Genomic DNA, 13,071 nt, shown 5'->3' with positions numbered 1-13,071 from the left:
GGGGGATGCCGGGAGATCCCAGGGCTCTGTAAATAGATGCACTTGGGCCCAGGAGGAAGAAGGGACACCAAGGTCGGAGGGGATGAAAAGTGGCAGCTGGAAGGAAGCCCCGATGGATGCTTTGTAGTGTCCTCAGGAGTGCTGGGCCAGAGGGAGCAGGGACCTCCACCCCCCTGCCCCACAGGACACACTGCACAGATGGCCCTGTGCCCCCAGCCCCTCCGGACCTGATACAGGTGCGGGGCCTGGGGAAGCCTGGGAAGTCTTCCTTTTGGTTCCAAACTTGGCCTTGGCATTCCTTCTTACTTTTGATATCACTGTCTTGTGGGCTGCCCACCCAGTCCTTGCAAGACCAGGAGTCCAGTTCTCAGGGTGGGATGGGACCACCAGCCAGCCTAATAAGTCAGACCTGGGGGAGGAGCCTCCTCCTCCCCCATCACCCCTTCCCACTGGAATCCACAGCCCCAGCTCTCCACCATCTCAGGTGGAGTCACCCATGTGCCCCTCCTTGGGGCTGGCTAGGGACCAGGAAGGAGCCATGAGGCTGCCCTGGGCCCAAGAGGGACATTAAGGCCAGTTGTATGTCATCTCATTCCTTAGTTGCCTCGTGGGGGAGGGGGATGTATTGTTAGAGTAGATTCTAAGCTGCTGTAATTAAGAGACCCCCAAATACAGTGGTTTAAGCAGACAGAAGCTTGTTTCTAACTTAACTCTCCAGAGGGAGGTTGTCTGGATCTGGTAGGGCAGCTCTGCTTTCCTTCATCACACTTTCCAATTCTGGGTAGAGTGGCTGCTCGAGCTCCCACTGTCACATGTGCATCCATGTCTGAGGGAAGCAGAAAAAGGCATGGAAGTGCACACCCTTCCTGTTAAGAGCATGAGCCAGAGATGGCACAGTCACTTCCGATGGCATCTCACTGGCCAGGACTTAGTCACATGGCCACAAGTAGCTGCAAGGGAAGCGGGAAAAGTAGTTTTCAGCTGGGCTGCCCTGTTCATTTATTAAAGGAAGGAGGAGGAGAGGATGGATATGGGTACAGGAGCATCTCTGGCACGAGGGGAGGAGGGGAGAGGGTAGAAATGACTGTTGCAGTTGTAGATCCTGCTTGCATGTTCAGAGCTCCTGAAACCTGCCCCTGCCCCCCTCACTGCCAGCCCAGGGCCGGGGTGCAGTGAGAGCCTGCCGCTGTGGGCCAGGAGAGACGTCCCTTCCCCGAGGCCCCCTCAGATGTTTATCCAGTGATGCCGGGTCGCAGAGCCTGCCTGTGGAACTGTACGTGTTTGTGCGTGTGTGTGTGTGTGTGTGTGTGTGTGTATTTATGGGCATGGGTGCATGCTTGCTGTATACTTGTACGTGACTGTGTCGGTGCGTCCCTGTACATATATGCTTGTGTGTGGATGTGGAAGCAGGGCCCAGGCCACCCTTCCCGAGACCTGGAGCCTGGGGCCACACCTCCTGCAACTTCCCAAAATGACTGAGGCAGAAAGCAAGCTGGGGAGCCCGGAAAGCCAGGCTAAAGGGGATGTTGGGTCCGTCTGTCTGTCTGTCTTTCAGTCCAAGGAATGAGAATCCTCCCGACCAGAGTGCTGTGGGACTGAGAGCCCACCACGACCCCCTGGCCCCTTCCCTCCACCCCAGCCCCTCCAGCCTCCAGCTGGGACTTTCTTGGGGTGTCTTATTGGGGGTTTCCTGATGGGCCGGGAGAGGAGGGTGTCTCCTTTGCTACAGCTCTGCCTGGGGAGGCTCCCGGCGTGGGTGTGGCTCGGGGAGCTGGCAGCGGAGCAGCCTCCGGCAGGCGGGCGTGAAGCAAGTGTGGGGGTCCCTGTTGCCGCCACTGTCCCTCCTGTCGAGGAGGTGTCCTGAGGGAACCCTTCCCTTGGAGGTAAAGCAGCCCCCTTCTCTCTGGCCCCTCTTGCGGCTAAGGGGCTCAAGAGGTCATGGTGTCCCTGTGGCTCTGGGTCACCCAGGCCAGGGTGACCTGGCCTCACCTCCAGCCACCTCTGCTCCCCGCCCGGCAGGCAGTCCCTGGGGGCTTCTGACTCGTGCCTGAGCCCCAGCCCAGGGCCCCCCTCCTTGACAGCTTCCTCGCCCCACGTCCCTGGCACCCTCTGCTGTTGCAGGGATGCCCCCTCCAGGCTGTCAGGGGTCCCTGGCCTCCAGTTCACCAGCTCAGGGGCAGGGGAAGGCGGAGGGGAGGAGGAGCTCAGACCTGCCAGGCCCCACCTTCCCTCTCAGACCCAGGAGGGCCCGGCGCGTTCATGGTCACCGCCAAGTGGAGGCCTGGCCACGGAGCGGAGCGCACAGCTTCCAGCGGGCCGTGGGGGCCAAGGCATGGGATTGAAGAGTTTCACTTATAGGCACGTCAGACACTGGGAATTTCGGGGGCAGGGGAGCCTGGGCCACTCCCCCAGTATGAAGGGAAACCAAACTGTGAATGTGAGCACCAGTGCACTGCTGGCCCTGGCGCCGTAGCCAGCTTTCTTTCTCTGGGAACCACCCGCCCTATGGCCTCCAGACTCAAGGAGGCCCAGCACACCTCGGATCATGTTGGTTCCCATGGGCAGGCGTGGAAGAGCTTTGGCGACAAAGGTGACAGGGTGGGGAGACGGGACTTGCCCAAGCAGCGGGCAGGGTCCTGGGAAATGTGTAATTTAAGGACACCAATAATAATAATAGTATTATTTTTTTTGTAAGGGAAAATCAATATGTACATTCTGAAATCATTTTCTCTGTAAATGGTTGGATTTCATTTCACCCTTAAAGGGATGCTTAAAGGAGAAGATAATATTAATAATAAAAACAGCTACAAAGTCTGCAGTGTGTGCTTGAGTGGCCAGTTTGGGGGTGTTCTGGGGCAGGGAGGGGTGCGAGTGGGTAGCTGTGGTCTTGCTGGGTCGGTGGGGTGTGAGCCTTCCTGAGGACTGGACAGCGGTGAGGGAGGGGCCATTCTGAGCATCTTCATTTAGAGATGCAGTTACCCCCTCCCCTTGCCCCGACCAAGGGAGCATCTGTCCCTCCCCCCGGCGGAAACGGGCCTGGAAAGGGAGGGCGCTGACAGTCCTTCACAGAAGGACCTGGCCTGGCTATACCCACCCTCCTGAGGTGGGTGGGGACCCCTTTGGGGATCTAGATGAAGACTTTGTGCCTCTAGTGAGAGTGGAGCGATTCTCCCACAACTGTGCTCAGTGGTCTTCCTCCCTATGCCTGTCAGGGGTCCTAAGGCCACACAGCCACTTGGTGGCAGACCAGGGCCAGATCTGAATTTCCAGGACTAGTCCTGTCACCAACCCTCCGGGGCAGGTAAGGGCGGCAGCCTCCAGGATGGGTCATCTCCCCTGTGGAGCTAATCTGGACCTGTGCTGTGATGGTGTCTGGGCTGTGGAATGTGGGGACTTCCTGACAGCTTCCTCTAGGCCTTCTGGATCCTGGCATTGTCCTGGGGAGGGGAGCCTCTGGGTATATTCTAAGGAGAGTGTCAGAGATGGTGGGAGAGGACACACTTTGAACTCTGCCTTGGTCCCTCGTGGGGTGGCTGTGAAGCACCTGTCTGTGGGGAGACTGAGGCTGGGGATAGGAAGAGGAGTGACAACAGTGTTGGTGGCTGGCGCAGGGGCTGATGCCTCCTGAGCCCCTGCAACTTGCCAGGCACTGTACGCACGTAACTCTGATGCCTGGACTCCCGGCCACACCCCCAAAGCCCAGGAAGGCGCCCACAGGTGCAGGATTGAGCAAGAGTGGAAGAGATGTAGATGTCGCATCTATCTGGAAGAGAGTGGTGGTGACCCACTTGCCTCTTAAGGTAAGCTTACAGCCCTTAAATCACATCTGAGAGAATTCCCTGGCAGTCCAGTGTTTAGGACTTGGCATTCACACTGCCGGGGCGGCGAGGCCAAAAAAAAAAAGAAAAAGTCTGAGAGTGAATCATGACCATCATAAACATTTACAGACATTATTTATTAAGTGCCTATTTTGTGCCAAACTCTGGGCTAAGAGTGTTCCCTCCCCATCATTCCCATTTTACAGATGTGGAAAGTGAGGCTTGGACACATTAAATAGGCAGTGAATGGCAGAGTCAGACTTTGCCTAAACCCAGAAGCTGAGCTCTTAACTGCCAAACTGCACTTCCTCTATCAGCATCCACCTGGGGAGGAGGAGGAAGGGGGAGAAGAGGCGAGGAAGCGGATGAGGAGCAGAGGATGGTGGTGACGCCTGTGTCAACGTTCAGACATCATCCAGGCTCCTAACTGAGCCAGGCACAGTGCTGGGTCACCGGACACTGAGAGCGAGGACAGTCCCTGTTCTCAGGAGGACCACAGTCAGTGGGGGAACACAGACAGGGAAGCACGACCTCAGGACGGTGAGGTGAGGCTGGCACAGAGTCCTCAGAGCCCAGAAACCGGCATGGTGCTCTGTCCGTGAGCATCAGGTACAACACTCCCCCTCAGCTGGCCGTCCAGGAGGGTGTGGGGTGCTGACGGGCTCCATGACCTTGGGAAGGACACGTATTCCCTTCCAGACTCAGTCTTCTCTCTGTAAAAATGGCCCATAGAAAGCTTTAACCAGTCATTAACCACCGCCCTGTCCAGTTTGCTTTGCAAGTTGGAGCTTCAGCTGTGTGCACATAAAACCCCCAAATCCCGAAGGCCCATCACCCTGGAGCCCATTGGAAGTCCCCACCCATGTGCCCCAAATCATGAAACATCCACAAATCTCTGGCTAAAGCTCAAAGGAGTGAAAGGCCTTGCCCAGGGCCAGCCTTCTGGCCAGCATCCTTGGCCCCTCACCTGCTGTTCTAGTGAATTTCCAGAGACTCCGTTATTGCAGGAAACTAACTCTTTCAAATTTTAATAGTTTTTTTCCTTACTCTATTGCTTATCTATTGCTGTAACACAAACCACCCTGAAATTTCGTAGATAAAACAACAATCTATCTGCTCACAGTTCTACCATTCAGGCTGGCTTCAGCTGAACAGTTCTTCTGCTCAGCAGCGGGAGGGCAGCTGCTACAGGGACGCACCCACCTGCTCAGACACGACCTACATTGTTGGTGACAAAGGAAGGGGTAACGCACAAAAGAATGAGCCTGTCAGTCAGTCAGCCATCGCACACAGACAGGACTCCCCAAACCTCACAGACCCACTGAGAAGACGCTCTGAGAAGGACCCCACATCACCCATGAGGTCTACTGCCAAAAAAGGCATTGCCTGACGACAATCCCAAGGAAGCATCACACAAACCCACATTAAGGAACAATCTACAAAAAAAATGGCCCTTCATATATACACCCCCCCGCTTATTGCCTGCAACCCTATCCTGCAGTATTTGCGAGAAAAGCCCTACCCTGTATCAGTATCACAGACCATCTTTATATATATATGTTTATTTATTTACTTATTTATTTTTGGCTGCACGCAGGCTTTCTCTAGTTGCGGCAAGTGGGGGCTACTCTTTGTTGTGGTGCACGGGCTTCTCATTGCGGTGGCTTCTCTTGTTGTGGATCATGGGCTCTTGGCGTGCGGGCTTCAGTAGTTGTGGCACGTGGGCTCAGTAGTTGTGGCTTGTGGGCTCTAGAGCGCAGGCTCAGCAGTTCACAGACCATCTTTGAAGCACCTATCCTAGACTACTGAAAGCTTCCAGAGACAAAACATCAACAGTGACACAGATCATTACCAGTGTGGCCTCGACATGTGGCCTGGTTGTCCCCATCATCCCAACTGGTCAAGGCCAGAGAACTCAATCCAGTCTCATGAGGGGAACTGCTTTAGCCACTAAGCTGTGGGGTGATTTGTTACACAGCTAGTTGTGGCCCTACATAACTGATACATTTTGCTTTCAGTTAATGACAGAAAAGCCAACCCAAACTGGAAAAGCAGAGAAGGAATTTATTGGTTTGCTGGGGGTAAAGTTCAGTAATGGCAAAAGCTTTGGATCCAGCTTGAGGCAGAGCTCAGGGTCACGTTGTCCTCCAGCTCTCTCTGTGGCTCAGCTCAGGTCCACATCCCAACCTGTGTTGTCCTTATTCTCAGATGGGTTTACCCCTCATGCCTGCAAGGTGGCTGTAGCAGCTCCAGGTCTCACACCATCTCATCTTGTGTACTCAGCACAGAAGAAGTAGAGCTCCTCCCCCCAAAAGTCCTGTGCCTAGATCTCACTGACTTGGATGTGGTCATGTGATCATGCCTTGAGCACTGAGACTGGAGGGGGGTTGGAATATACTGATTGCCTCACTGAAAATGAGGGGGGATGGTCCCCCCAAAGTGGGGGCAAAGATGTCACCATTGGTACAACCTCAACTGCCTCCATCAAGCCTTTTACCAGCCCTTGGTGAACTCCCTCTCCTGGATCATCTATGAAATGAGGCTCTTCATAGGACAGACTTCTGGAGTGGTTGTGAAGATGCTCAGAGCTTGGGACAAAGCCTGGAGCACTGTGAGAGTGTCATAAGTGTGAGTTACCATCATCATGACTATGTGTTCCCGCTCCATTTCCTGACATGGTGCATCTGACACACGGATCACACAGCCTGTCTCAACACCCCTTCCCTTAGCCTCTGTGACTTCTTCCTCCTCCCTGACATTCCTCCTTGGTTGCCTTTCTGGGCTCCTTTTACGCCATGCACCCCTTCAATAAGGGGGCTCCCCGTGGCTTAGTCCTCGGCCCACTGCTCTGCTTACAGTATATGACTCTAGTCAAGGTGGCGTCAGCTCACTCTCTCCAGGGAGTCCTCTCTCCCGAGCATCTGGTCCATGGATCCCACTGTTAGATGAGTCCCCAAGGTCACCTCAAACACCAAGGAGCCACATGGAACTCAGCTTCCCCACAGGCTCTTCCTCCTGTTCTGTACTTTCCACCCCATTGATGACCCTTCATCTTCCCAATCACAACAGCTGGAAATCTGAGAGTCATTCTTGAATTCTCCCTGATAGTAGCTACCATTTATTGAGTACCTGCTGTACACGGGGACTGTGTTATGGTCTAACCATCCAGGGTCCAAATCCCAGATTCCCATTTGCTAATCACATGACCCTAGATGTGTTCATCTCAGCATTTGTAAAGTAGAGATGACTGGGCTTCCCTGGTGGCGCAGTGGTTAAGAATCCATCTGCCAATGCAGGGGACAAGGGTTCAAGCCCTGGTCCGCGAAGATCCCACATGCCACGGAGCAACTAAGCCTGTGCGCCACAACTACTGAGCTTGCGTTCTAGAGCCCGCGAGCCACAGCTACTGAAGCCTGGGTGCCTAGAGCTCGTGCTCCACAACAAGAGAAGCCACCACAATGAGAAGCCCATGCACCACAACGAAGAGTAACCCCTACTCGCCACAACTAGAGAAAGCCGCACACAGCAACAAAAGACCCAACGCAGCCAAAAATAAAGAAAGAAAGAAAGAAAGAAAGAAAGAAAGAAAGAAAGAAAGAAAGAAAGAAAGAAATTTATTAAAAAAGCAAAGTACAGATGACGACTCAAAGCGTTGGTTGTCGTGGGTATTAAATGATGCCTGTGAAGAAGTTGGCACAGAGCTGGGCACCCAGTAGGCACTCAGGCAGTGCTACCTGCCGTGGACATCTGCACCCGCTCTTTCCCACATCTCTTCCTCCCAGAATTTTTGAATTTTATTTAATTTATATTTTTATATAGCAGGTTCTTATTAGTCATCAATTTTATACACATCAATGTATACTTGTCAATCCCAATCGCCCAATTCATCACACCACCATCCCCACCCCCCCGCAGCTTTCCCCCTTTGGTGTCCATACATTTGTTCTCTATATCTGTGTCTCAGCTTCTGTCCTGAAAACCAGTTCATCTGTACCATTTTTCTAGGTTCCACATACATGCGTAATATACGATATTTGTTTTTCTCTTTCTGACTTACTTCACTCTGTATGACAGTCTCTAGATCCATCCACGTCTCAACAAATGACCCAATTTCGTTCCTTTTTATGACTGAGTAATATTCCATTGTATATATGTACCACATCTTCTTTATCCATTCATCTGTCATTGGGCATTTAGGTTGTTTCCATGACCTGGCTATTGTAAATAGTGCTGCAATGAACATTGGGGTGCATGTGTCTTTTTGAATTATGGTTTTCTCTGGGTATATGCCCAGTAGTGGGATTGCTGGATCATATGGTAATTCTATTTTTAGTTTTTTAAGGAACCTCCATACTGTTCTCCATAGTGGCTGCATCAATTTACATTCCCACCAACAGTGCAAGAGGGTTCCCTCCAGCATTTGTTGTTTGTAGATTTTCTGATGATGCCCATTCTAACTGCTGTGAGGTGATGCCTCATTGTAGTTTTGATTTGTATTTCTTTAATGATTAGTGATGTTGAGCAGATTTTCACGTGCTTCTTGGCCATCTGTATGTCTTCTTTGGAGAAATGTCTATTTAGGTCTTCTGCCCATTTTTGGATTGGGTTGTTTGTTTCTTTAATATTGAGCTGCATGAGCTGTTTATATATTTTGGAGATTAATCCTTTGTCCATTGATTCGTTTGCAAATATTTTCTCCCATTCTAAGGGTTGTCTTTTCGTCTTGTTTATGGTCTCCTTTGCTGCGCAAAAGCTTTTAAGTTTCATTAGGTCCCACTTGTTTATTTTTGTTTTTATTTCCATTACTCTAGGAGGTGGATCAAAAAAGATCTTGCTGTGATTTATGTCAAAGAGTGTTCTTCCTATGTTTTCCTCTAAGAGTTTTATAGTGTCCGGTCTTACATTTAGGTCTCTAATCTATTTTGAGTTTATTTTTGTGTATGGTGTTAGGGAGTGTTCTAATTTCATTCTTTTACATGTAGCTGTCCAGTTTTCCCAGCACCACCTATTGAAGAGACTGTCTTTTCTCCATTGTATATCCTTGCCTCCTTTGTCATAGATTAGTTGACCATAGGTGCGTGGGTTTATCTCTGGGCTTTCTATCTTGTTCCATTGATCTATGTTTCTGTTTTTGTGCCAGTACCATATTGTCTTGATTACTGTAGCTTTGTAGTATAGTCTGAAGTCAGGGAGTCTGATTCCTCCAGCTCCACTGTTTTCCCTCAAGACTGCTTTGGCTATTCAGGGTCTTTTGTGTCTCCATACAAATTTTAAGATTTTTTGTTCTAGTTCCATAAAAAATGCCATTGGTAATTTGATAGGGATTGCATTGAATGTGTAGATTGCTTTGGGAGTATAGTCATTTTCACAATATTGATTCTTCCAATCCAAGAACATGGTATGTTGGTATCATCTTTGATTTCTTTCATCAGTGTCTTACAGTTTTCTGCATACAGGTCTTTTGTCTCCCTAGGTAGGTTTATTCCTAGGTATTTTATTCTTTTTGTTGCCATGGTAAATGGGAGTGTTTCCTTAATTTCTCTTTCAGATTTTTCATCATTAGTGTATAGGAATGCAAGAGATTTCTGTGCATTAATTCTGTATCCTGCAACTTTACCAAATTCATTGATTAGTTCTAGTAGTTTTCTGGTGGCATCTTTAGGATTCTCTCTGTATAGTATCATGTCATCTGCAAACAGTGACAGTTTTACTTCTTCTTTTCCAATTTGTATTCCTTTTATTTCTTTTTCTTCTCTGATTGCCATGGTTGGACTTCCAAAACTATGTTGAATAATAGTGGTGAGAGTGAAGATAGTGGTGAAGATAGAATCTTCACTATCATTATTCCGAATTCTTTTTCTGCAAGGTTGCCTATATCCACTTCATTTAGTTGTTTTTCTGGGGTTTTATCTTGTTCCTTCATCTGGCACATAGTCCTCTGCCTTTTCATCTTGTCTATCTTTCTGTGAATGTGGTTTTTGTTCCACAGGCTGCAGGATTGTAGTTCTTGCTTCTGCTCTCTGCCCTCTGGTGGATGAGACTATCTAAGAGGCTTGTGCAAGTTTCCTGATCTTCCTCCCAGAATTTAACCATGCATTTTGGCAAGGTTGACATGCACGCACATGTGCACACACACATGCCCACACATACACACACCAGCTCCTGAGGTAGCCCTGCATGGCTAAGCCAATTAGTGACATCCGCTGCCAGGTCAGGGCGATTGCTTCAGGGATGGACAAGTGGACCAATTCAGACTAGTGATACAGAAGAAATTGCCAGAAGCTCCTAGAAAAGAAGTTCTCTCTTCTTCAAGAATAATAGAAAAGGAACTACCCCCCTTCCACTACCAGAAAAAATACAGGGGTGTGTGTAGAGCATATAGCTTATAGCACTGGCTGCTGTGTGGAGCCTCCACTAAAACCCACAGCTAGGACTTCTCAGCTATGTGAGCCCATAAATTCCCTTTTGTTAAAGACACTTTGAGGGACTTCCCTGGTGGTCCAGTGATAAAGAGTCTGATTTCCAATGCTGGGGACGCAGGTTCGATCCCTGATCAGGGAGGTAGGATCCTACACGCTGCGGGGCGGCTGGGCCCGCGTGCCACAACTATTGAGTGCCTCAACTAGAGAGAAGTCTATGAGCTGCAACGAAGAGCCTGTGCGCCGCAACGAAAGATCCCACATGCCACAACAAAAATCCTGCGTGCCGCAACTCAGACCCGATGCGGCCATAAAGAAAGTGGAATAAATAAACATTTTTAAAAAGATAAAAAATAGGGGCTTCCCTGGTGGCGCAGTGGTTAAGAATCTGCCTGCCAATGCAGGGGACACGGGTTCGAGCCCTGGTCTGGGAGGATCCCACATGCCGCGGAGCAACTAAGCCCGTGCGTCACAACTACTGAGCCTGCGCATCTGGAGCCTGTGCTCCGCAACAGGAGAGGCCGCGACAGTGAGAGGCCCGCGCACCGCGATGAAGAGTGGCCGCCGCTCGCTGCAACTGGAGAAAGCTCTCGCACAGAAACGAAGACCCAACACAGCCATAAATAAATAAATAATTTATTTAAAAAAAAAAAAAAAAAAAAAAAAAAAAAAGATAAAAAATAAAGACACTTTGAGTTGGGTTTTCTGCTACTCACAGCCAAAAACATTTGAACTCATCTGAGGGAACTCATCACTCCTCCGCCAGTTCGTACTCACTATTCTCTCCTCCCAGAACCTTCTGCCACCATTTTGTACCCAACTTGTTTGCTCTTTTGGGCTCCACTCCGGTGTCAGGTTCTCCACACCCGGGTTAGGTGCTGACCTTCTGGGCTCCCGTTCTGCCTGAATGTCTCCAATGATGCCCTTTCCACACGGACTTAGAATTGCCTGCTTTTGTGTTTGTCTCCCAGAAACATTTCTGGCACAACTCAATGGCTCTCAGAGGAATGAATGACTAAACAACTCAACGCCACTAAACAGTGGAGGCGCCAGGATTTGAACCCGGGACTGTCTCCAGTGCTGTCTGATACCCCCACTTCCCTGACCCCATGCTCCTTGGTCACCCCACTCTGCCAGCCCGAGGGCTGGCGCTCTGTCACAGACACCCTCCCTGCCCACCCGAGGGCAGTAGGTGCTCTACAGCCCAAACTTCCTCCTCTGCAGGGCTTGCCCACAGGATCGGCTGCCCCGCAGTTATCCACCCAGCCTGGCCCAGACTTGCCACTTCTACTGGATATCACACTGGATCAGCCTCTGTGGCATAATTAGAACCTCCAGCCTGTCCTGCCAGGCTGCCTCCCTGAAGACCCAGCCTGCCTCACACAAGCCCCCTTTAGGGGGCTCTGCCTTCTAGAGGGTCACACAGGACAAAGCCAGGCCCTCATCCATGTGACAGTCCATCAACGAGGCAAAAATAACAATCCTCTCCCTTTCTTGATCTGCTCTGCCCGCCACTCCCTTGCCCTCCCAGGAACGGGACTTCTAGACTTTCTCCCATTTGGTTCCACAAACATTGGTCAAGGCCTGGGGCGTAGGTTGAGGGGTGGGAGGAACAAGACACGACATTCTTGAGATTTGTACGAGGCAGAGAGTTTCCTGATTCACTCGTTCCAGTTAATGAGACCACTTCTTGGGACAGAAGGCTCTGCTGGGGGTGCTCAATTCAAAAAATCTTTCAAAGAGGCCCCTTGATCGTTAGCATTTGAAGCAATCTGACTAATGTGCTTAGGAGGCAGTTACGTTTTTGCAAATCCCGTTCAGCCCTCAGGAAGCCCCACTGCTAATGCAGTCAGGCATGTGACCCTGCTCCATGACCATCAGTCCTCTGGTCTGACACCCACTGGTCCTACCACCATATCCGGGCCACTACTTGCCTTTCAACTTCACCCTCCACTCAGTGACAGACTGCTGTGTGACAGGCCCTGAGGAAGATACAGAAATGGACAAGACACATTTTCTGCCTTCCAGGAGCTCAAAATCCATTGGGAGTAGACCGGGGTTTCCCGACCTCACCGCTACCAACATGGTGGGCCAGATCGTTCTTTGCTGGGGGCGCTGTCCTGTGCACTGCAGAGGGTTTAGCAGCATCCCTGAGCTCTACCCGCTAGACGCCAGTAGAATCCACTCCCCCAAGTGTGACAACCAAACATGTCTCCAGACGTTGTTAGAGGTAAGGACCCCGACCACTGAGCATCTGCTGTGTCCACACCAGGCCCTTTGCATATGCGATCTCCTGTAATCTGAATAGTATTTGGGGGGGTTTCCTCCCACTTTCCAGCCTACGAGATTGGAGGTGGGGAGCCTAGGATTTAGGGACATTAAGGGTAGAATTTGCTCAATGGCACACAGCTTCCCAGCTGGGATTTAGGACCAGGGTTCCACCAGCCTTCTCGTGGTGCAGCACTGCCGCCTGGTGGGAGAGCCGGGCATGTCCGTGACCCGCGGCGCTGGCTTCCCTTCTCTCCTTTCCTTCCTCTTTCTTCCTTCTCACTGGACACCACCCAGGATATGAGGTAGATTATACAAATACAGGCCACAGAATGGAAAAGCAAATGTGTAAAAATCAGAACCATGGAAAATGATAACGATAAAAGAAAACCAAACCTAGGATATAACTCAAAACGCTGAAGGCAGTGCTGGGGGAATGTCAAAGTGCTAGAGGCAGACAGAGGAAAGGGATCCTTTTCTCCCCTTTTACAGAGGAAATGAAGTTTCCAGAACTTGCATGGGAGGTGTCAGAGCTCTGAGGAAGAACACTGGTGGAGGACACACCT

Source organism: Mesoplodon bidens, assembly GCF_964165515.1.
Source record: "Mesoplodon bidens genome assembly, chromosome: 11".
Lineage (NCBI taxonomy): Eukaryota > Metazoa > Chordata > Mammalia > Artiodactyla > Ziphiidae > Mesoplodon > Mesoplodon bidens.
Note: the sequence above shows the minus strand (reverse complement) of the source record.